Source organism: Triturus cristatus, chromosome 5_1 (assembly GCF_964204655.1).
Source record: "Triturus cristatus chromosome 5_1, aTriCri1.1, whole genome shotgun sequence".
NCBI lineage: Eukaryota > Metazoa > Chordata > Amphibia > Caudata > Salamandridae > Triturus > Triturus cristatus.
In genome coordinates, this window is record NC_140587.1 from 1,862,530 (window position 1) to 1,886,702 (window position 24,173).

General features: G+C 44.2%; 1 protein-coding gene across 1 annotated transcript in view; it reads left to right on the forward strand.

Moving 5' to 3' along the window:
* The window catches only part of LOC146829907 (CD5 antigen-like), a 459,716-nt gene that overhangs the window by 176,610 nt on the left and 258,933 nt on the right, over window positions 1-24,173 (forward strand). The window lies entirely within an intron of this gene.

Here is a 24,173-nt window from a genome sequence, read left to right on the forward strand (position 1 = left end):
GAAAGAAATGTGCCACTCACACAGCAGATTATCAGAGCCAGAATCTCTGAGCTGTACACCTCTCATCAGAACCACTAAATGGCAAAACGTCCCTCTCTTTTTTCACACATATACATTTTAACTTCAAATCACATTGCTTCCCACATTTTTTTAAATGGAAACACACATTTCTATTGGTTGCAAATTTCAACCCTTTCCAAATGATTCCTACCCCCAACATGACTTCTGCCTGCTACCATAGCAACAGATCATGGAACACTGGTGTGAGCAGAGAGGTCAGAAGTTCAGCACACGATGTTTCTAATCCAAAGAGCAAGAGTGCTTGACTTTTCAAACCTAACAGCATATCCAAAGTAATCTTCTGTGGGAACACATTTTTCTGAACCAATACAAAACATGCTTTTAAAAATTTAAACATACAGCCTAGTTTTTAGAGTTGAATGGTCTGAAACAGCCAATGAGTTCTTTTTATTAAAAAAAAGTATGTAAGCCTCCATTTTACAACCATCTTTCTTTTCATATTGCCATTCTACTGAAATACACCTTCTGAGTGCATCCAGATCTCCTTGAAAGATGTTCACAGTGTGGATTGTAGGTCATAGCTATGTCTACTGGAGTGAAAAGTATGCAGAAAAAAGAGGTATTGTGAAAAACCTTGCTTTGCCAAATGTAGACATTAAATGGATTGGTCAGAGAGGGTTAAAATGGCACCAATTAATGCCTTTGGTGAAATCCTTTCTACATCTCCCACAGCCTGACCTTATAATTGTGCACTGTGGTGGAAATGACCTAGGCACTTTAACTGGGGTAGGTCTGGAAATGCTTGTTAAGGACACCTTTGTGCAATTGATGTCACTTTTTCCACAAACTACCTTTGTATATTCTAAAATATGCCAAGGCAAAAGTGGAACTGGTCCAACCAATATTGTCCGCAGTTTGAGAAAGCAAAAAAGCACGTCAATAAGTCTGTTTCTGCTTTCCTCCGAGACTATGGTATGGGTTCTATATACCACAACAACTTGCGTTACAACATTCAAGGCATTTATAGAGGAGACGGTGTTCATTTCACAGATGAAGGGAACAGTCTTCCTCTTGAACTTTAGACTCTGCATCGGTACTTACTTGTAGGTACAAAAAAACACTCAATGAACACAACGGCTCTTTTTAGAGCCAACCAACATCTAAACACTTAAACTTGATTTTTGAATCAATTTTTTTAATGAATTTTTTGCCGCCGTGCACGCACCGTGCGCGCACCGTGCAATATTTATATAATTTTGGTTTTTTTTGGGACCTTAGGGTCTTTCATGGTCCCCCTGAGAAGGCCTAGGGTGTCAGGGACTCTCTACCCTGCCCCCTTTTCACGTTCTCCACTTGTGTTTTTAACTCTCTTCTGCCTCTAAAACTCAAAATGGCGGCTGGGGGGTGTGCGCACCGTGCGCGCACCCCGCGATTTTTTGAAAAAAAATAAAATGTTTTTTTCACCCTTCGGGGTCCTTCAGGGACCCCCTGACAAAGGCTAGGGGGTCAGGAACTCGCCACCGTGCCCCCTTTTCACGTTCTCCACCTTTCTTTTTCACTGCCACACACAAAATGGCGTCCGACACTTCCTGATTTTGACCGATTAGAATGTTGACTGACATCTAACCACCAATCAGAATTACGCTCACACACATTTGGTGCGCGCATGGTGCGAGCACGGTGCGCGCACGGTGCGCGCATATAGATATTTATGTACTATTCACTGCAATTTTCTCAGGAACTACTGAATAGATTGACACCATATATGCAAAAGGCACATGCCTGACCTGAGGACTAACTCTTTGCCAAATGTCAAGTAATTCAGTTCAGCCGTTCGGGCTGTACCTTCAACTAAAGGTCCTGTGGGAAAATGCATTGGGAAAACGCGTTTTGGGACACCCCTTTTTTCTCAGCCCCCACTTGACGAATTACCCCGAGACTTTCAGGGTAGGAGCTGAGCGGAGCACCCCATTAGTTTTGAACATTTCACGAAGCTAAGTCAACCGGCTCCAAAGTTATTCAAAATAGAATTTTCAGATTTCCTATGGGAACTCGGTCCTAACTATAACTATCTACTGGCGACCGCCAGTAGATAATATATATATTTATATATATATATATTCACTGAAAAAAACATAGGTTTCAGGGGTGTTATAGTTAGCTGGACTTTTCACTTGTACAAAACCATTAAAATTCCCCCGTTATAGTTAGTTCAGCTAACTATAACTCGCGCGCCCGCAATGCACTGCTGATGACGTCACATATTACATCACTCATGACATGGTCAGTGACATCACTCATGACATCACTGATGACATCTCAAATGACATCACTGATGACATCACTGATGACATCATCCAGTGAATGTGTGTTTTTCTGAAAATTAAATATGTTTTATATATGTATATCTCAAGGTCGATGGAAGAATAAATGGGTAATCAATTCAATTCAAATAGACTTTATTCGGATTTCGAAAACCATCCATAAAAGCACAAAATAAAATTTTAAAATACACGTATAATACTACAGTTTTGGGCCACAATTTATCATTTACAAATATAATTTATAAAAGCAACAATGAAAACCCAAATGACCTTTTTCCTGTACAATGCACAAAACCACCTTAAATACAATATATGGCGGTATACAGAGAAAGGATAACTATCAATATTATGAAAACAAGACAAATACATTACATTACATTAGGTTAGTGCAAATCGTGTATTAAAGTGCAAAGAATGCATATCTCAATATAAAATTAATCAATTCTCAGAGACCTGCGTGAACGTACAATGGCATTAAGAAAATTACTGACTCTAAAAATCAATTCATCTGATCCCAGCATTAAAAAGTGTCTATAAGCATAATTGTAATCGGTCATGTCGTGCTTTCTACAGTAGGGGATTAAGTAATGCCTTGTAAATTTCTTGTAGAAACCACAGCCAAAAATAAAATGTAACATACTCTGGGTTCCACCATGGTCACAAGGGCAATTTAATTTTTCCAGATTTTTAATGTAACCCAGTGGAAAGCAGATGAGATTTACAATACTCCGGTCCCTAAATCTGAATAGTAAGGTCCTATTCCACCTGCCCAGTTTTTTACGTAAATAGGGCTGTGGTAGCATCGGGAATTCGGGGGATGATTCCTGGATTTGTAAATAATTAATTGTGGATTGTTTCGCGGAATCTACTCTTTCCCTCTCCTTGTGGAAATGCTGATAGAGTGCCCTTCTCACCAAGTTTTTGTGGGAGCCATCGATCTGATCGGGGTGTGTGAAAAGGTGACCATAGTTGACACTCACGAGGCTCTTTTCTACCGCATTAATCCATGGAATTAAACCGACATTCTCGCTATTCAGACAGTCCATAATAATCTCACGGGACAGGGAAGCTGCCGGGTTTTTCCAGACCCTTAGCCAAAACAATGCGGGTCTGGCTCTTATAAAATCCTCAACATAGTGTAGTTTTAATTTGTTATGGCATACAGTGGTTGGTGCACTAATGACTCCCCCCAAGATTTTCTGACAAAATCTGTTCTCTTCTCTCTGTAATTCGGAGCAGTTCGAGAACCCCCAGACTTCAGCACCGTATGTACCAGTTGGAAGGCATTGGGTCCGGTAGATTTGTAGTAAACTGGAAACCACGTCCACCTGGCGCGGTTGACAGAGAGAGGTAACAGAGTTAATCGATTTGGAGAGTTTATTTCTCCCCATTGCAACGTGGGGTTGCCACGAGCCGCTATTGGAAAATAGCAGGCCCAAATATGGGAAAGTGCAAGTGCTTTTTAAGGAGTTTTGACCTATCACAATCTTTGGGATTTTATAATTTTTAGGGCCGCAGGTCATTATAAAGGATTTACTAAAATTAGTGCACAAACCTAAATCAGACATGTAATCAACAAATCCTGATATTAAAGTACGCAGGGCATTCGGAGTGCGGCCCATGAGTACCGCATCATCCACGTAGAGTAACGCCGGGATTGGTTTCTTATTAATGATAGGGACGTCTTTTGTCAAGTTACATAAAGAATGGGTTAATTCATTGATGTATAGTATAAAAAGCAAGGGGGCCAGAACGCAGCCCTGTCTCACCCCCTTGCCTATTAAAATTTCATTTGAGACCTCGCCTTCATTATTTATTCGGACGCGGGCCTTCAAGTTGCGGTGGAGATTGGCCAAAAAGTGGACTAGTGGTTCATCTAAACCGTAATTTAAAAGAATGGACCATAAGCGAGAGCGGTTTACAAAATCAAATGCTGAGCTTAGGTCCATAAACCCAAAGTACAGAGGGGATTGTTTGGCTCTTGTGTATTTAGCCATTATAAGGTTGAGGTTCAGATATTGTTCCACCGTGCCAAGTTTGCTCCTAAAGCCTAGCTGGCAACGGTGGATAATAGAATTTTCATCTGCCCATGTGCTAATTTTATTAAATAGGACCCTACCTAGGACCTTCAGGGTATTATCGATCAATGATATTGGTCGATAGCACCCCGGGTCCAACCTATTTCCCTTTTTAAAAATAGGTACGATGGTACTGCTGGACCATGTCGGGGGGATGGATTTCTTACTCAGATTGTTAAAAAGGTTACAGAGTAAGGGGGCCCAGAAGCTTGTATTGGATTTTATCTGGTCAATAGACAAGCCATCCGGGCCTGGTGCCTTATTACCAGCACTATTTACAATGGCTTCCTCCACCTCCTCTAATGTTATGACTATGGTACTGTCGGGGAAATTATCCTCAGTGGGATCTCCAACTTCCGCATAAAGTTTTGAGAAGTGGGTGACCCATGAGTCTCCTGTGATATTGCAATTGATCGGGGTGATGTTACTTCCCAGGGCTCTCAAGTTCTTTACATCTCTCCAAAACCCAGTTGAATCTTTTAAGGCAGCAGATTTCGTGAGATTATCCCAGTGACTTATTAAAAGCTCCTCAGTTCTAACTTTTAGTGCGTGTTTGTATTTGGAGCGTAGTGAACTGACAAGGGACACATCTCGGGGTTTAACTGCCAAGGCCTTTCTAAGTTCTCTATTGGCCCTCGAACAATTAGTATCGAACCATCTTTGGTTAGTTACATTATGTTCTTTTGACGGTCTGGATATTGCCCTTTTTATAGCTATGCATAAATCACAGAAAGACTTAATTATATCAGGGCCACCAAATGCTAAACAGTTAGAGATCAACAGAGGATTATTCCTAATCACAGTAGATAGGATCTCTTGGTTATCGATCCCTCTCCAGACAATCCTGAGCCCGTCTGTGGAGACGGTAATATTTTGGGCTCCTGTCTCATGTGGGCCTATAGGTTTTTTAATTGATTTAAGTTGGATTACTATGGGCAGATGATCGCTATATGAACTACTAACAACCTCGGATCTGAGTAACACTTCGCTAAGGAGGGAAGAGATAAACATATAATCAATTGTAGTTGAACTACCACGGCCAATATAAGTAGGGGCCGGCTCAATTCCCTCAGGGGTTCCGCTATGGCTCATTACATCGTCTAAATCCCTGCTATGTAATAAATCCAATAATTCAGCACCTCGTCTACAAGGCGGGGATGTATAGTGAATGTGGGCATTAAAATCTCCGCCGACGCAAATACCATCAAATTGGCCAAACTTTTCTCCATTTGCAACTTCATCAATAAAATTGAACAATTCTAAAAAGATGGGATTGGGATGGTTTATAAAATCGTTATAATAAAAGTTTATGAGACAAATTTTAAACCTTGCAACATATTTCACGGCTATCAGATATTTACTGACCACATGTAAGGGTTCAATTTTCACGTCCTTAGAGATTTTTGCCCAGATGGATAAACCACCACTTGGACTCCCCGAAACAGAGGGCAAAGCAGTAAGATTATGGCAGAAAAAACCCTCCAGTAATTGGGCGCATGTGCACCACGTTTCTTGCAACATTACCACATCAAAGTTACTTATCCAGGTAACCCATTCTTTAATTTTCATCTTACTTGAAAGCCCAGCAATATTCCAACTAATGACACTAAAAGTATCAGTTAGTGGAACAGTGGTGGGAGAAGGAAGGGCAATGGAAGAATCGGGGCGTGCTACATGAGGTGGAATTAATCCATCTGGACAGGGCTTATAAGTATTTATAGGTTTTGCCGTTTCCAAAGGCGTTGTGCTGATAACCTTATCAAGTTTTATAGGAGATGTTAGTAGTGGTCAATCTAGGCTTCCTAATTCGGATAGAGCGGAAAATCTATTGGATAAAGGAATGGTATTGGAGGCCGTTTGAAATATTCTGTGTGGGGGCCTATAAAAGTGGCCCAGTGGGTGAAGAGTTATGGCAGTAGATGTGCTGGCATAGGTGTTATGTGTGTCTATAAAGAATCTTACAGAGCTCGGGTGTCGGAAGTTGATCACTATACAGTCCCCACTAATATTTTTATGTTGTGGCCCCACCCAGCTTACCCGACGAGTTGATATAATCTCATTTGATATGTTCCATCTTGCCCCTTTATGTTTAGTCAGCCAATCAATGCATTTGTTATGCAGTTGTGGCCATGACTCACTTTGGTTTTCTTTAAAGGCTGGTACGCCTGCTAACACTAGAACATATGGGCAGGCTTCTGGGGGTAAGTGAAGTGATGGCCCTAAATTATTAGTGGTACTATTTCTTACTAACGCACCTCTGCTTATGCTTACACTATCTGAAGTGTTGCCTGTCCTATCTTTTAGGGTTACTGATGGAGTAATAGTGGGGTTAGCATCCGAGCCCACAATATTAATTGAAGCTCTTCCTGCTACTCCAAAAGAATCATGATTTGGGCCCATGGTCAATGCGGGTGGGGTATTAGCTAAAGTGCTGCTAGATGAGACAGCTTTGACAGCTGTTAAGCTTTTGGTGTTACTATGGCCGGGATCATCAGCAGCGGCCAAACCCCCCTCCCTCAGACCATTACATAGTGATTCTAACTTGCTCATAATTTTTTCACCCCGGGCTGCATCCACACTAATGATGCCTTTCCTTTTAATTTCCTCTTTTTTGACAAGGTTTTCAATTTTGTCCAGTCTCTTAAAAACAACATTAAATTGTTTGGCTATTTGAATTTCGACTTGCTTAAAAATGGTATCAACAATAGTTTCTATCAAATTGCCATTGACTTTGGGTTGGATATTTCGGTCGATGGACTCAGTCTGGGTACTGACCGAATTGTCAGTACTCTCATCACATGATATAGGGACCCCACAAGTACCTTTATCCAGGGCTGAAGACTCTGGTCTACAAATAGAGACAGTGGGTCTTCCCGTTCCTTCATCCAATGGTGAGAGTTGCGATGATAAGTCCTCAATGGTACCTGATATCACTATTTCACAGTCATTTCCTTTGTTTTTGTTCCATAAACTTTGTGGGGTAGGTTGGTTTCTACAGTGTCTTGGTTGTTTCCTTTTGTTTATGGTACATTTCACTGGGCCTCTCTTACGTTTCTCCCTTGTTGTTGTGTTGGAACATGGTGTTTTATCTAGTGCGGGTTCCACTAATCGGTCAGTTACAGGTACAGTCACCAAACTGGTTATGTCAATAATGGTAGTTACAGTATCAGCTTGAGCTGATGGTTTGATGACCGTTACTGTAGGGGAGAGAGGGAGACCCAAGGTAGGTAAAACGTTAGGAGACTGGGAACATGGCAGGGTAGTAGTAGGGAATCCGAAGGACATCCTGCGTTCGGTATCAGCAATCTCGTTAGTAACCATAGTAAGGGCGTTAGCCAGTAATGTATCAATCGAAGTGGGCTGTTCAATAGGGGTAACAGTAGTGGCAGATGTGGGCCTCATCGTACGTTTCCCCATGATTTGTATAAATACCTGTACAACCTAACGATGCAAGGGGGTGGCCTAGCCCTGCCTCTGTCTGCCCCTGACGGCCACAGACGGCCCGCCCTCTGCCCGGGCTCAGCCCGGCGACGCCCGCGCGCGTCCCGCGACGCGGAGGGGGCCTCTGCTTATGTAGCGCCTCCGGGCGCGGAACTGTCCGGAAGGAGGTCCTAGCGGCAGCAAAGAATGCCGGGAGCTGTAGTTCCCCCCCACTGCGGCCAACGATGGAGGGTGGCGGCGAGGGGAACACACAGCATCAGCGTCCCGTTACAGCCTGGTGGTCTAGTGGATCCTGCCTGGTGAGTCCCGCTGCTCGGTCGGTATTGCAAATGATCCCCCCGCTCCACCGAGGGAGCCTCTGCTTATGTAGCGCCTCCGGGCGCGGAACTGTCCGGAAGGAGGTCCTAGCGGCAGCAAAGAATGCCGGGAGCTGTAGTTCCCCCCCACTGCGGCCAACGATGGAGGGTGGCGGCGAGGGGAACACACAGCGTCAGCGTCCCGTTACAGCCTGGTGGTCTAGTGGATCCCGCCTGGTGAGTCCCGCTGCTCGGTCGGTATTGCAAATGATCCCCCCGCTCCACCGAGGGAGCCTCTGCTTATGTAGCGCCTCCAGGCGCGGAACTGTCCGGAAGGAGGTCCTAGCGGCAGCAAAGAATGCCGGGAGCTGTAGTTCCCCCCCACTGCGGCCAACGATGGAGGGTGGAGGCGAGGGGAACAGACAGCGTCAGCGTCCCGTTACAGCCTGGTGGTCTAGTGGATCCCGCCTGGTGAGTCCCGCTGCTCGGTCGGTATTGCAAATGATCCCCCCGCTCCACCGAGGGAGCCTCTGCTTATGTAGCGCCTCCGGGCGCGGAACTGTCCGGAAGGAGGTCCTAGCGGCAGCAAAGAATGCCGGGAGCTGTAGTTCCCCCCCACTGCGGCCAACGATGGAGGGTGGCGGCGAGGGGAACACACAGCGTCAGAGTCCCGTTACAGCCTGGTGGTCTAGTGGATCCCGCCTGGTGAGTCCCGCTGCTCGGTCGGTATTGCAAATGATCCCCCCGCTCCACCGAGGGAGCCTCTGCTTATGTAGCGCCTCCGGGCGCGGAACTGTCCGGAAGGAGGTCCTAGCGGCAGCAAAGAATGCCGGGAGCTGTAGTTCCCCCCCACTGCGGCCAACGATGGAGGGTGGAGGCGAGGGGAACACACAGCGTCAGCGTCCCGTTACAGCCTGGTGGTCTAGTGGATCCCGCCTGGTGAGTCCCGCTGCTCGGTCGGTATTGCAAATGATCCCCCCGCTCCACCGAGGGAGCCTCTGCTTATGTAGCGCCTCCGGGCGCGGAACTGTCCGGAAGGAGGTCCTAGCGGCAGCAAAGAATGCCGGGAGCTGTAGTTCCCCCCCACTGCGGCCAACGATGGAGGGTGGCGGCGAGGGGAACACACAGCGTCAGCGTCCCGTTACAGCCTTGTGGTCTAGTGGATCCCGCCTGGTGAGTCCCGCTGCTCGGTCGGTATTGCAAATGATATAAGTGTCTAAATGGATGATTTGTTTTTGAAAAATTGATTGTGTAACTGACTGATTAAGTGTATCATAGTGAATACATGGCTTAGTGAGTAATGTTTAAATATGTAAATATCTGTATCAGTCTCTCACTTTGTGTATAAGTGGCTGCATGGGTTTGTGAGTAGCTACATGGGTGTCTATATAGGTTATTAGTTGGTTTTTTGAGTATCAGTCTGATTGTCTGCATGGTGAGGTGGGGGGTATTACGTAGTGCATAGTTGCATGAATGAGTGACTCACAGTTTGTATGTGTTGAAGACAGCATGTGTGCAGGACTGTATGGGTGGATGAGTGTGTGTATGGGTGTGTTAGTGAGTGAATGACTGTCTCAATAGTGTCTTTATGAGTAACTACATATGTTTTAAACTAGTATATGTGACTATTGGTGTATATAAGTGAGTATATGTGAGAGTGAGAGATTGAAAGAGTTCCTGTATGAATAAGTATGTGTTTCTATAAGTGATTGTTTAAAAGACTAAGGTGCCGATTACGATCCGGTAAAAACCGGGTATGAACCGTCGGTCGGAGCGTATTCTCCGTCCGACTCGTACTCGGTTGTAAAACATTACAAACATGGAATTACGATTCGCACGGAAACACTATTTCCGTACGAATCGTAAAAAACACCGACCGACGAAAATATGCATACGAATGTGATCCGGGAATGCTGCGACGTGACGTCGGGACGCTTCGAGGCAGCGTTTCACGACCCAGGAAGTACGATTCGAACCGACAGCAGTCCGGACGGCAATATTTTTACGGCACCCAAAAAGTGCCGGAAAAGCGAAGTACGGCGCGAAACGACCAGAGTAAGTGGCCCGGTAAGCGCCGTACCCCCCCCAGCCCCCGCATGTACGCGCCGTACCCCCCCCAAGCCCCCGCATGTACGCGCCGTACCCCCCCCCAGCCCCTGCATGTACGCGCCGTACCCCCCCCAGCCCCCGCATGTACGCGCCGTACCCCCCCCAGCCCCCGCATGTACGCGCCGTACCCCGCCATCCCCCGCATGTACGCGCCGTACCCCCCCAGCCCCCGCATGTACGTGTCGAACCCCCCGTGTATGTACACCCGAGTACGTGTCGAACCCCCCCGTGTATGTACACCCGAGTATGTGTCGAACCCCCCGTGTATGTACACCCGAGTACGTGTCGAACCCCCGTGTATGTACACCCAAGTACGTTCGAGTCGTACCCCCCCGTGTATGTACACCCGAGCGCTAGCGCTGGGGGTACGCACCGTACATACACGGGTGGGGGTACGACACGTACTCGGGTGTACATACACGGGGGGTTTGACACGTACAGTTCGACACGTACTCGGGTGTACATACACGGGGGGTTCGACACGTACTCAGGTGTACATACACGGGGGGTTCGACATGTACTCGGGTGTACATACACGGGGGGTTCGACACGTACATGCGGGGGCTGGGGGGGTAGGTACGGCGCGTACATGCGGGGGCTGGGGGGGTACGGCGCGTACATGCGGGGGCTGGGGGGGGTACGGCGCGTACATGCGGGGGCTGGAGGGGGTACGGTGCGTACATGCGGGGGCTGGGGGGGGTACGGCGCGTACATGCGGGGGCTGGGGGGGGTACGGCGCGTACATGCGGGGGCTGGGGGGGGGGTACGGCACATACCGGGCACCTGTTTGGACGTCTCCATGGTTGTTATAGGAGTTCGGTGCGGACGGTCTTTTAGCCATACGGTTGTACATTCGGACGCCCGGGACGGATCGTGATTCCCCGGTCGGACTTCGCTTTTCACGTTTGTACGGTAAATCGTCCGAGGACGTGTCGGACACTTTTTCCGACCCAAGGACGTGTGGGGAATTATTCCCAATGCGACTCGTATGGGCTTTTTACCATGCGAATCGTGATTGCCAGTTTGTACGGCACTTGTATGATTCGTACGGTAAAAAGACCGGATACGAGTCGTACGGGAATTTTTTTTACCGGATCGTAATTGGCACCTAAGTATGTGTAAGTTTCCGTAGAAGTAAGTGTGGTGGTGTGTGTATAACTGTATATCCAAGTAAATGTATGTTTGATTCTTTATTAGCATGAGTGACTATGTGTGTGAGTAACTCTATGGATGAGTGGCATTGTGTAACTGGATGTATAGGTGTATGAGTACATATGATGAGTGAGTACATGTATGAGTGACTGTATAGGACTGTTGGTGAATGAGTGGATGTGTATGTGGATCTTAGAATTACTGAAGAGGTTGTTGTAACTGGTATTGGTATGGCCATTGTTTTGAAATTTGTAGTCTCTATTTTTGAATGTGTGTATCAAAGGTTATATTAGGGTGAGAGGAGGTCTGCCACTCTATCACAAGGATGATGTCATCAGTGATGTCATGAGTGATGTCACTGACCATGTCATGAGTGATGTAATATGTGACGTCATCAGCAGTGCATTGCGGGCGCGCGAGTTATAGTTAGCTGAACTAACTATAACGGGGGAATTTCAATGGTTTTGTACAAGTGAAAAGTCCAGCTAACTATAACACCCCTGAAACCTATGTTTTTTTCAGTGAATTTCTGAGGTTTTTTAAATGCTAATTCCTAACTATAACGTGCCTGAAACCTATGGTTTTTTCTGTGAATTTCAAAGGTTTTTTAAATGCTAATTTCTAACTATGCCTACAGAGATAGGACATGTGAAGAAAGAAGAAAAAATGCACAGAAAGATAAAAAAAGAAGTGCAGAAAGAAGCAACAGAAGTCCTCAAAGATGAAGAAAAGTGCAGGAAGAAGGATAACGTGCAGAAAACAAAAAGAAGAGCAGAAAGAAGCCTTGTTGCAAAATCATCCTGTACCCTCAACTTTTTCAGACGGATACTGGTGGTAACTGAGTCTGACTAACCAGTCCTAGAGCCAGTGCTATGTTAAAAGACACTTAGATTACAGTGAAAACACCTACATACACTAGGGAACATTATGCGTTGGGGTCCCCCTGTGATTAGCATGACCTCCTCTGTAAGCCCCTAGTATTTAATAGGGCAGGGGGATTAAAACTACCTCTTAAAACAGGCCACAAGGTGTTTTTGCACACGTTAACTCAGGCCCCGTCCCCTCCCTTCACCACTGTCTAAACATGCCCTGTGTCCGTTTTTAGTTGGGAGATTAAGTTCATTTGAATCCTGAGGGTCCCTAGGGTCCAACTAGCCCACTAGGTACCTCCAGTAAGTGCCACAAAGCTGCATTGCAGAGAGGTGTAAAAAGTGGCACGGCCTGGACCACCTCTCTGCAATGCAGCTCAGTGGCGCTTACTGGAAGAACTTGGTGCGCTAGTTAGCCCCCAGGGGCCCTCAGTATTGAAGGGAAATTATATCCCCAATTTAAAACGTGCCATAGTGCGTGTTTGCACACGTCACCTCAGGCCCCGTCCCCTCCCTTCACCACTGTGTAAACGTGCCCTGTGGCTGTTCTAAGTTGAGAGATTAAGTCCCCTTGAATCCTAAGGGTCCCTAGGGTCACACTAGACCTCCAGTAAGCGCCACAGAGCTGCGTTGCAGAGAGGTGTAGAAAGGGGCTTGGCCTCAGAACACCTGTCTGCTGCGCAGCTCCCTGGCGCATACTGGAGATGCCTGTTGGGCTAGTTGGCCCTCAGGGACCCTCAGTATTGAAGAGGAATTAATTCCCCAACTTACAACTCGCCAGGGGGCGCGTTTGCAGAGTGCTGCAAGGAGGGGGCGTCGCCTCCGGCACGATGCCAGTCTTTTATTTATTTTAATTTTTTAAGAAGGGGGGCTGTGTGGTTCCCCTTCTTATTCTAATTTATTGGCCCTGATGACCCCATCCCCCAGGGCCTGTCTCCTAATTATATTTATTTGACCCCAATCCCCAGGGCCGGCCAATGTTTTTTATTATTTTAAAAACATATATATTTATAGACACACCTAGGACATGCTGGACAAACCGTACGTACCTATCACCATGACGATTTGCGTGATATTCATTAAAAGGCGACTATGCATACAATGAATCCACATGGAATGTATTTACACCACTAGTGAATCTCTGACATGTCTGATGCCCTACCGTGCCTAATCCCGGTAGACACCCTTGTAGTTTATTTATACAAAAATGGGTAGCTATTGACGGGCACATTTAATACACATGCACACCAAGCCATTCAAAGGGGATTCAACAAAAATTCGACCAAAACTATGCAAGAAACCCCCCTCACGATTAATAAAACACACATCCACTGCCGGATGTGTAATACTTTTTATTTTACTCTCTGGAAAGGGGACGAACATCACTTGAGAGTCACAGCGCGCTCCTGGCATAGCCCAATGCTGTGTTACACCCACCATTGCCTGCTGAGTGCCACACACCTCTGTGTTGTATTCCACTAGCTAGTGCATATGCTATGACACTCTCTAGCCCATGTGCACTGTAACACCACCCTGTGAATATGTCATGCCACACTTGTCTTCGCACGGGTTGTATTGCCCCATCTAACATGCCTTCCTCGATACCTATGTTATAACGCACAGTGCTATGCCATACATATTACAATCTGGGATCCATATCTTTGTCACAGTGCATATGCAACGTTACACTCCCCAGCACATATTTTATATTACAACTTTAGAGACTAGTTAGGTTACACAACACTGCCCTGTGCATATTACACTCCAAGGCGCATATCGCATAGCACGCGCTAGTGCCTGTGCTATCTCGCGCTCTCCAATTAATCTGTCATTGCGCACAATGTATTGCATATTATTTTCACGCCCGGTTCATCTTATATCACACTTTTTGGTGCATAGTTTATACCATACACTATATCTAGTTTTCATTTTCAATCGTGCTCTCAGGACTATGTTCTATATAACACTGTGTTCACCTACCCTTTTGACGGGCATTACATTTTGCGATAGGGGGTGGAGGGTCAGGGGGTGTTTCTGCCAAGTGAGCCCGGAGTCACAGTCACAAACGTCCTCTTCTTCCTGAATAAAAGTGAGATTATGCTGCATACTTGTTCATATTTTAAGTAGTTTACAAAGACACATGTTTTAAAAACAATAAAGTTCCTAATACCCGCCTTCTCTGAACAGTTAGCTTGCTGCCCCATCCCCCTCCTCCCTATCCTCTGTTGTGTGAATCCATGGACTAGCCTCCTCACTCCTGCCATGCATGGTCTGATGTGCTGCCACTGCCAACAATTTAGTATGATGTACCAGTCCACTCCTCCTGCCCTCCATTGCCCAATTCTATGTCCCATAATTGACCTCCTGCTTAAACTCTGTGCTTAGCTTGCTGCCCCTATTCTCCTTCCCCCTGCCCTCCGATATCTTTGTGCATGCCCCTGCTCCATCCTTTTTGCCCACCATGTTCCATGGACCTGCCACTCCTATCTACTCTGAGTGTTCTGTTGAGCTGCCACTCCCCTCCCACCTGCCTAGCATTGTCAGATGCCTGTAACCTGTCCCTGCCACCTCCACCCTGCCTGTCCACATGCCATGCCCCTATCCTCTTCCTCCTGTCCACATGGTCCATTGTACTGCCACACCCTTCTGCCCTCCCTGGTCTGTTGTGCTGCAACTGCTCCTCCTGGCTGCCCCGTGCGGTCTGTTGTGAGGCCCCTTCCCCTGAACTTTCTTGTCTGTGCACAGGTCCTGACCCTGCCCATCATAGCCATTGTGCTGCCACTAACCCTCCCGCTTGCCATGCATGGTCGTCTGTGCTGCCATGGCCCCTCCCACGTTCCCTGTGTGGTCAGTTAGCTGCCCCTGACCCCCTCCCACCTTCCCTCAATGGTCTGTGTGTATGCCATCACAGTCTCACTGTTGCTCTTCATGGTGTGTCTTGCTTCTAGTGCCCATCCTGCCTGACTTCCATGGCTATCTTGCTGCTCCTGCCCTGCCCCCTTGCCCCCAGCCCTCTGTTTACATGTGCAGACCCCTACTCCCTCCCTCCTGGCTTGTCTGTTCCATTGTAATGCCCCTGATCCATCCCTCCTGCCCTTTATGGTCTGTTATGCTGCAGCTTTCTCTCATGTCTGTCCATTATGGTCAGCTAGCTACCATTGCCTCTTGCCCCTCTGTTCTCTGTTGTCCATGTGCATGGTCCTGTCCCCTCCCTCTTGCTTTCTATGGATTGTTGTGCTGCACTCCCGTCCCGCATGCCCTGTGTGGTGTATTGTGCTGCTGCAAAACCTGATACCTGCCCTGCAGGGTCAGTTTGGTGCACCTCTCCATGTCCCTCCTGTCCTCTGTTATCCAAGTCCATGTCCCTACCCCATTTCCTTCCATGATCCAAAGTACCATACTTGCGAACATTTTGAACTTGGTAAGAGGGAGATTTTGAAAAAAAACTGGGGTATTGATTTTCCCCTTTGAGTTACATTGAAAAAGAGGAGATTGTAGACAGGAGACAGATCAAATAAAGCCCATTTGAGCTTAAAAACATTGGACGTTTCCTGGCTGAATCGGGTCTGTTGACATGTATGGTTGTACTACCATTGCCTCTTCCTTCTGCCCACAATGGTCTATTACATTGCCACAGCCTCTCTTGCAAGTCCTGTATTGTTGGTTTGTTGCCCCTGCCCCCCTTTCCACTGCCCTCCATAGTCTGTTGTGCTGCCACGGCCCTTCCTGCCTGCTCAGTGTGGTTAAATTGTTGCCTTTGCACCCTCCTACCTGCCTTCAATTTTCAGAGTCCGTGCCCCTGGCCTCTGCCTCTCAACAGTATCCTAATGAACAACTAGATTGCTAACATTCTATATTTATTACAAAGGTGTGGAACGCCTGACGTCATCTTGATGTAATCAAAACTGTAATACCTAGAGCATTTCCTTTAGAAATTACATATATGAGAGGGTCTTATTGGCATCAAAATTATGGTTAGTGCTCTAAAAGACTAAAATAAGGACACATTTTCTGAGTTTTCAAATAGCAACAAAGCACTTTTAAATTATTTGTTATCTTTATGTTTTTTTATCCAGTTGACCACTTGATTAAATGTTGCACTTAGGGGAGAGGATGTGGTGTTACTTCCAGAACTGCAGACTTTGCAACTGGGGACCTGGTTGGAGTTTCTGCTTCAGGTCGACATTCTGTGATTCTGGTCAAATCACTTAGTCTCCCCATGTCTACAACCAAAATGAATTTGTTCTTGTGTGATGTAACCAATGCTCATGTAAAGCACTCCAATACCTGACAAGTCTGCACTATATAACACTGCAAAAACACAAAATAATAAGTGTTTTGCACACTTCTGTCATTGGGCTATATTTGGGCTACATCTGGGTGATTTTGGGCTACATTTGGGCTCTTTTATCTCCGGTGGCCATTTTGGGAGATTTATTTGTTATGAAGTTTCCTAATTTCCTCATGTACTGCAGTTTCCTCAGTAGGAAATGCTTTCAGTTTTTTACTTTGATTCCATCATGAAGGTATTCAGATATGTCACACATTTGCCATAAATTCTGAATGTTAGCACTCTAGTTGCTCATTAGATCACTGTAGTAAAACTACTGTTCACCATGGAAGCCTGCTCCTGGTATTAAAAGTGCATGTTTCAGTCTGCATGTCAGATTTTTTTAATGAAATAGAAGAGGATTTGAGAAGTCACTCAAAATGTGCCCTCATTTTCTTTATTCAGCATTAATCATAATTTCTATGGCAAAATGAACCCCCGCATTGTGTTCCTTTTTAAATTAAATGTTTTAAGTGTTACCAGTTTATTCCAATCAAGATGGCTTCAGGTGTGCCATACTTTTGTCATAATGAAGACAGTAAGCGCTCTAGTTGTTTTTAAGAACACTCTGGGACATTCTGTCATTGGGCTATACTTGGGCTACATCTGGGTGATATTTGGGCTACATTTGGGCTCTTTTGTCTCTGGTGGCCATCTTGGGAGACTTATTTGTTATGAAGTTTCCTAATTGTTTAATGAAATAGAAGAGGATTTGAGAAGTCACTCAAAATGTGCCCTAATTTTTCTTTCTGTAGCACTAATCATACTTTTTATGGAAAAATGAACCCCCTCATTTTGTTCCTTTTTAAATTAAATGTTTTAAGAGTTACCACATTAATCCAAGCAAGATGGCTTCAGGTGTGCCATACGTTTATCATAAGTAGGACTGTTAGCGCTCTAGTTGTTCTTTGGAACACTCTGGGAAGCTGCAGTAGAACACAAAGGAATCAACTGACAGTCTCTGCCCTTGTTGGATGTACATGTTTTACTGAGACTGTCAGACTTCATTCTCACATGACTGAGAAAGATAATGTGAATTTACAGAAAATATGCTCTCAGTTTAGCTTATAGATCACCTTCCAAACCTCTGTGGGAAAAGCATGAGAAAATAGTTTTCTCTCAAACATGATTCATGATATCACAGCAGAAGGCTTTTTCACATGGTAAAATCATCTTAGAACACAGTATGGTACCATCAACAAATGATTTATAATGTAACTAAAGTCTTAAAACCTTCTATTAACTGCAATGCTTTTTAATGAGGTGCTGTCATGTATATTGGTCCCAAGATGGCTGCCAACACTTCTTGGATGAAGTGCTGACAGCCAATCAGATCTCACGATGAGATGTGTGGTTAGGCTCCACCCAGATATATATGTAAAACAAATATTAGAGATATATGTGATTTTACTTTTGATTTTCTCAGGAACTACTGAACAGATTTACACCATTTAAGCAAAAGGCACGAGTCTGAACTGAGGACTACCTCTTTGCAAAATTTGGTTTAATTCCGTTCAGCACTTCGGGCTGTAGCTGCGTCAACAGGTCCTATGGGAAAATGCATGGGGAAAACGTGTTGTGGGACCCTCCTTTTTTCTTGGCCCCTGCTTGATGAATCACTGTGACATTTTCAGGATAGGAGCGGACCAGAGCTGGCCAAAAGTTTGGAAAATTTCGCAAAGATTCATCAATCGACGCCAACGTTATTCCAAATAGAATGTTGCGGATTTCCTATGGAAAATAGGTCCTAACTATAACTACCTACTGGCGACTGCCAGTAGGTAATATTCACTGAAAAAACCATAGGTTTCAGGGGTGTTATAGTTAGCTGGGCATTTCCCTCGTACAAAACCCTAGAAATTCCCCTGTTATAGTTAGTTCAGCTAACTATAACTCGCGCCCCCGCAATGCACTGCTGATGACGTCACATATTACATCACTCATGACATGGTCAGTGACATCACTGATGACATCACTGATGACATCTCAAATGACATCACTGATGACATCACTGATGACATCATCCATGTGATAAATTACTGCATCTTCTCACACCCTAATTTAACCTTTGATACACCAACTCAAAATTTCAGATGTCCATTCTGAAAACCATAGATACTCCAATACCAATAACTACATACCCACTCATTAACTCTTAGGTCTTCATACACCTCCACTCCCTCACCTGTACAGTCACTCATACTTACAGTCACTCCATACAAGACTATCATATGCATTTATACACCTACATAGATATTCACACATCACCAATCATCCATAGAGGTACTCTCACACCTAGTCAGTCATGCAAATAATTAATCACACTCCCATTTACTCACCTATGCAGTTATACACACTCAAGTTCACTTACTCATAAAAATAGTACCACATTCTTACGCTCTTATACAATCATTGATACAAGCACACACTCATCCATACAGCCACTCTCACAATCACACACTCTCACATATACCTATACTCTTACACGTATATATACTGCCTTTCACATATGTAGTTACTGACACATGCACAACTGAGATATACATTCAATCCCTAACACACCCATACATACACTCACTCAACCATACAGTTCATCACAGATTCACTCTTAAAATCATGCACCCATAGAATCACCCAGTCACACATCTATGCACAGAGTCAGACACACCCTACCCACACAAACACTCAGGCACCCATACAGATACTCAGACAACCAATCAATAACCCATATAGACACTCATATAGCTATTCACAAAACCATGCAGCCAGATATACACCAACAGACAGACTTATACAGACCTTCACACAGTTTAGTCACTAGTCTGCAGTAAGATACATTTAATGACTCACTTATAGAGTCAGTCACGCATCTACAAAATCATCCATTCACACACTTATACACCCACTCATTCTTCCATAGGCCTTTCACTATAAATATATAAAACACATTTAAACTTTTCAGAAAAACACACAGTCACTGGATGACGTCATCAGTGATGTCATCAGTGATGTCATTTGAGATGTCATCAGTGATGTCATCAGTGATGTCACTGGCCATGTCATGAGTGATGTAATATGTGACGTCATCAGCAGTGCATTGCGGCGGCGCGAGGTATAGTTAGCTGAACTAACTATAACAGGGGAATTTCTAGGGTTTTGTAAGAGGGAAATATCCAGATAACTATAATGCCCCTGAAACCTATGTTTTTTTTGTGGATATATATTACCTACTGGCGGTCGCCAGTAGGTAGTTATAGTTAGGACCTATTTTCCATAGGAAATCCACAACATTCTATTCCCAATAAGTCTGGCACCGGTTGACGAATCCTTGCGAAATTTTCCAAACTTTTGGCCAGCTCCGCTCCGATCCTACCCTGAAAGTTTTGTGGTGATTCGTCAAGTGGGGGCCAAGAAAAAAGGGGGGTCCCAAAACGCATTTTCCCATGCGATTTTCCATAGGATCTTTTGTCACAGCTACAGCTCGAACCTCTGAACGGAATGACACCAAATTTGGCAAAGAGGTAGTCCTCAGTACAGACTCATGCCTTTTGCATAAATGGTGTGAATCCGTTTAGTAGTTTCTGAGAAAATTAGAGTTAAAAATACATAAATATCTATGGCCAGGGAGGAGCCGCGGACCCTACCCGCACCGTGAGCGCGCCCTCCCCGAACCAAGCGCGCACCCTCCCGATCGCGCGCTGAATGCTAATTGGCTGTCAAGTGTCTGTCTACATTCGAAACCAGGAACTGTTGGCGTCCATTTTCTGCCTCGGTAGAAGCGAGGCTGAAGAAGCAAGGGGAATAAGTGTGTAAAACATATAAAGGGGGCAGAGTGGAAATACTCTGACCCTCTAGAGGTGCTTAGGGGGTCCCCTTTTTTTTTTTTTGTAAACGGCGGTATGCGCGCATGTTGCACGCATCCTACCGCGTTTGGTGCATGATTCTCTCGCGTTGGGTGCGCGGATCCACAGAATTGTTTTTTGGAAAAAAGGCAAGAAATCATTGGTTGTATGACTACTTTCTACACTGAAAGGTAGGGTGTATATTTCTGTTTTTTAAAGGTATGATTCTTATTGGTTGACAAAAACAGATTGTAAGGAACATTATATATGATAAGCTGATATGTTGAAAAGTCAAGCACACTTCCTGTCTTGTTTAGCAACATTGTGTGCTGAACTTGTGACCTGTGTGCTCAGTGCAGTGTTCCATGAGCTGTTTCTATGGTAACAGGTAGAAGGCAGATTGGGGAAAGGGTTGAAATGTATTTCAGTTGGAAAGGGTTGAAATGTTTAACCAATAGAAATGTGTGTTTGCTTTTGAGTTGATGTGTGAAGGATTGTGATTTGATGTTTACATGTATATGTGTGGAAAAGGAAAGGGAAACTTTTCCATTCTTGTTTTTGCTGAGAGGTGCACAGTGCAGAGATTCTGTAAAAGAAAATATGGTGAGTGACTGATATACTTCTTAATCCACAAAACAACTTGAAAGGTGAGTTATTTAATTGTGAGGGGATGTATGTAGACTATTTTGATTTTAATCAGACTAATGTATTTCTCCTGCTAAAGTGTAGGGAGTACTTTTTTCTCTACAATCTTATTGACAGTGTGTGTGCATGTAGAAACCATTCTGTAATAATCATTTGTATTTTTCATGTGTTTGCAGACAGATAACTGTGCTGTTTTTATATTTTGGTAGAATTAGACACCAGTCATTGTTTATGAATTTGAGAAATGAGTTATGTTATGTATCTATACTAAAATGTAGTACTTCTTCTAGATGAAGAAATGTGTTTTGGTATAGTGCAAGGGATAGTGTTATTTGTCTAGAATCACACAGTGAGTATGTGTGCATTTGGGAACCACTGTGAGAGAAGCATTTGGTAACATCGTGTATTTACTGACAGATAACTGTTTTAAAACCTGCCATGTTGTCAAGTTTTAGTAGCATTAGAAGCCAGTGTTTGCTTATGCATTGATAAAATAAGTTGTGCTTTGAGACTAATCTGCTGTACTTTAATATGTGAATTGTGTGTAGTCTCCTTACCCCTTGCACAGTAGTGAACGAGTTTTGGTAAGCTGCTAGGGATAGTGTTGCTTGTCTAGAATCACACTGTGAGTGTGTGTGCATTTGGGAACCACTGTGAGAGAAGTATGTGGTGATATTGTGTATTTGCTGACAGATAACTGTTTTAAAACCTGTCTTGTTGTCAAGTTTTAGTAGCATTAGAAGGCATTTTTTGCTTATGCTTTGATTAAATGAGTCATGCTTTGACACTAATGTACTGTACTTAAATATGTAGATTGTGTGCAGTACCATTACCTCTTCTAGACTAGTGAATGAGTTTTGGTAAACTGCTAGGGATAGTGTTGCTTGTCCAAAATCACACTGTGAGTCTGTGTACATTTGGGTGAGGATTGTGAGAGAAGCATTTGGTAACATTGTGTATTTGCTGACAGATAATTGTTTTAAAACCTGTCATGTTGTCAAGTTTTAGTAGCATTAGAAGCCAGTGTTTGCTTATGCATTGATTAAATAAGTCAGGCTTTGACACAAAAGTGCAGTCCTGAAAAATGTAGATTGTGTGCAGCTCCCTTACCACTTGCACTGTAGTGAATGAGTTTTGGTAAACTCCTAGGGATAGTGGTGCTTGTCAAGAATCACACTGTGAGTTAGTGCGTATTTGGGAACCACTGTGAGAGAAGCATTTGGTAACATTGTGTATTTTCTATCAGATAACTTTTTTAAAACCTGTCATGTTGTCAAGTTTTAGTAGAATTAGAAGCCAGTTTTTGATTATGCTTTTATTAAATGAGTCAGGCTTTGACTGAAAAGTGCAGTCCTGAAATATGTAGATTGTGTGCAGTTCCCTTATCAGTTCCACAGTAGTGAATGATTTTTGGTAAAGTGCTAGGTATAGTGGTTGTTGTCTAGAATCACACAGTGAGTCTGTGTGCATTTGGGAACCACTGTGAGAGAAGCATTTGGTAACATTGTGTATTTTTTAGCAGATAACTCTTTTAAAACCTGTCATGTTGTCAAGTTTTAGTAGCAATAGAAGCCAGTCTTTGCTTATGCGTTGATTAAATGAGTCATGCTTTGACACTAATGTGCTGTACTTAAATATGTAGATTGTGTGCAGTACCATTACCTCTTCTAGACTAGTGAATGAGTTTTGGTAAACAGCTAGGGATTGTGTTGCTTGTCTAAAATCACACTGTGAGTCTGTGTACATTTGGGTAAGGATTGTGCGAGAAGCATTTGGTAACATAGTGTATTTGATGACAGATAACTGTTTTAAAATCGGTCACGTTGTCAAGTTTTAGTAGCTTTAGAAGTTATTCTTTGCTAATGCATTGATACAATGAGTCAGGGTTTGACACTAAAGAGCAGTACCATGTATTATTCTCTTCACTGTGCCAGAACTGAAAATTTTAAAGTTTTACCCAGGCACTAAGCTAGCAGTAGTCTGATGATTTAGTCAGTTTCCAAGTACTCATGTTGTGAACCATACATTACCACATAGATTGTTTCAAATGTCTATGTAGTATGCATGCAGTCTTCTAACATACTATACACTTGTCTTTCACATTTTCAATTCACTAGTCAGTATCCATACACTTCTAGGAAACACCCTGTAACTCCCTTTGCAGACCTCTAGTGACCCATTCAGCAGCATGTACTAATCCATTCACTGTGGCAAAACCCAAACACTTATAAATTCACCAAGATACTATCTTTGGAGTACTCTAATCATTCATGCAGTGCCTAAGTATTCATGCACTGAGCCAGGCCTTAGCATATGGACTGCTTCAAACCCCTATCCACTATGTATGCAGTCTTCTAGCCACCTAGACTCTTGTCTTTCACACTTTCAATTCCCTAGTCAGTATCCATACAGTCCAGCAAGCATCCTGTCACTCCCTTTGCACTCCTCTAGTGACCCATTCAGTTCCAAGTACTAATCCATTCCCTGTGCGAAAAGCCTACCACTTATAAATTCTCCTTGCTGTACTCTAATCATTCAGTCAGTACCCAAGTAGTCATGCAGAGAGCCAGGCCTTAGCACATGGACTGCTTTAAATGCCTATGCAGTATGGATGCCGTCCTCTAATCACCTACACAGTTGTCTTTCACACCTTCAATTATCTAGTTAGTATTCATACACTTCTAGCAAACACCCTGTCACTCACCCAGTGTGTCTCCTTATAGTACTGTAATCATTTAGTCAGTTAGCATGTAGTCTTGTAGTGAGGTAGGCTTTAGGGCATGAACTGCTTCAAAGTAGTATGCACTATGCATGTAGTGTTTTAACCATCGTCACACTTGTGGTTCAGGGCTATCGTTTCTTAGTCAGTTTTTTATATAAAATGTGTTTGTACAGTAATGGAATAGTATAAATTTGAAAGTTATTAACCCCTTCGCTGCCAGGCCTTTTCCCCCTCCTGTGCCAAGCCTGTTTTTTGGCTATTTGGGGTAGTGAGCGATGAGGCCCCTGTAACTTTTTGACCACATAAGGTATCCACGCCAAATTTGCGTCCTTTTCTTCCAACAT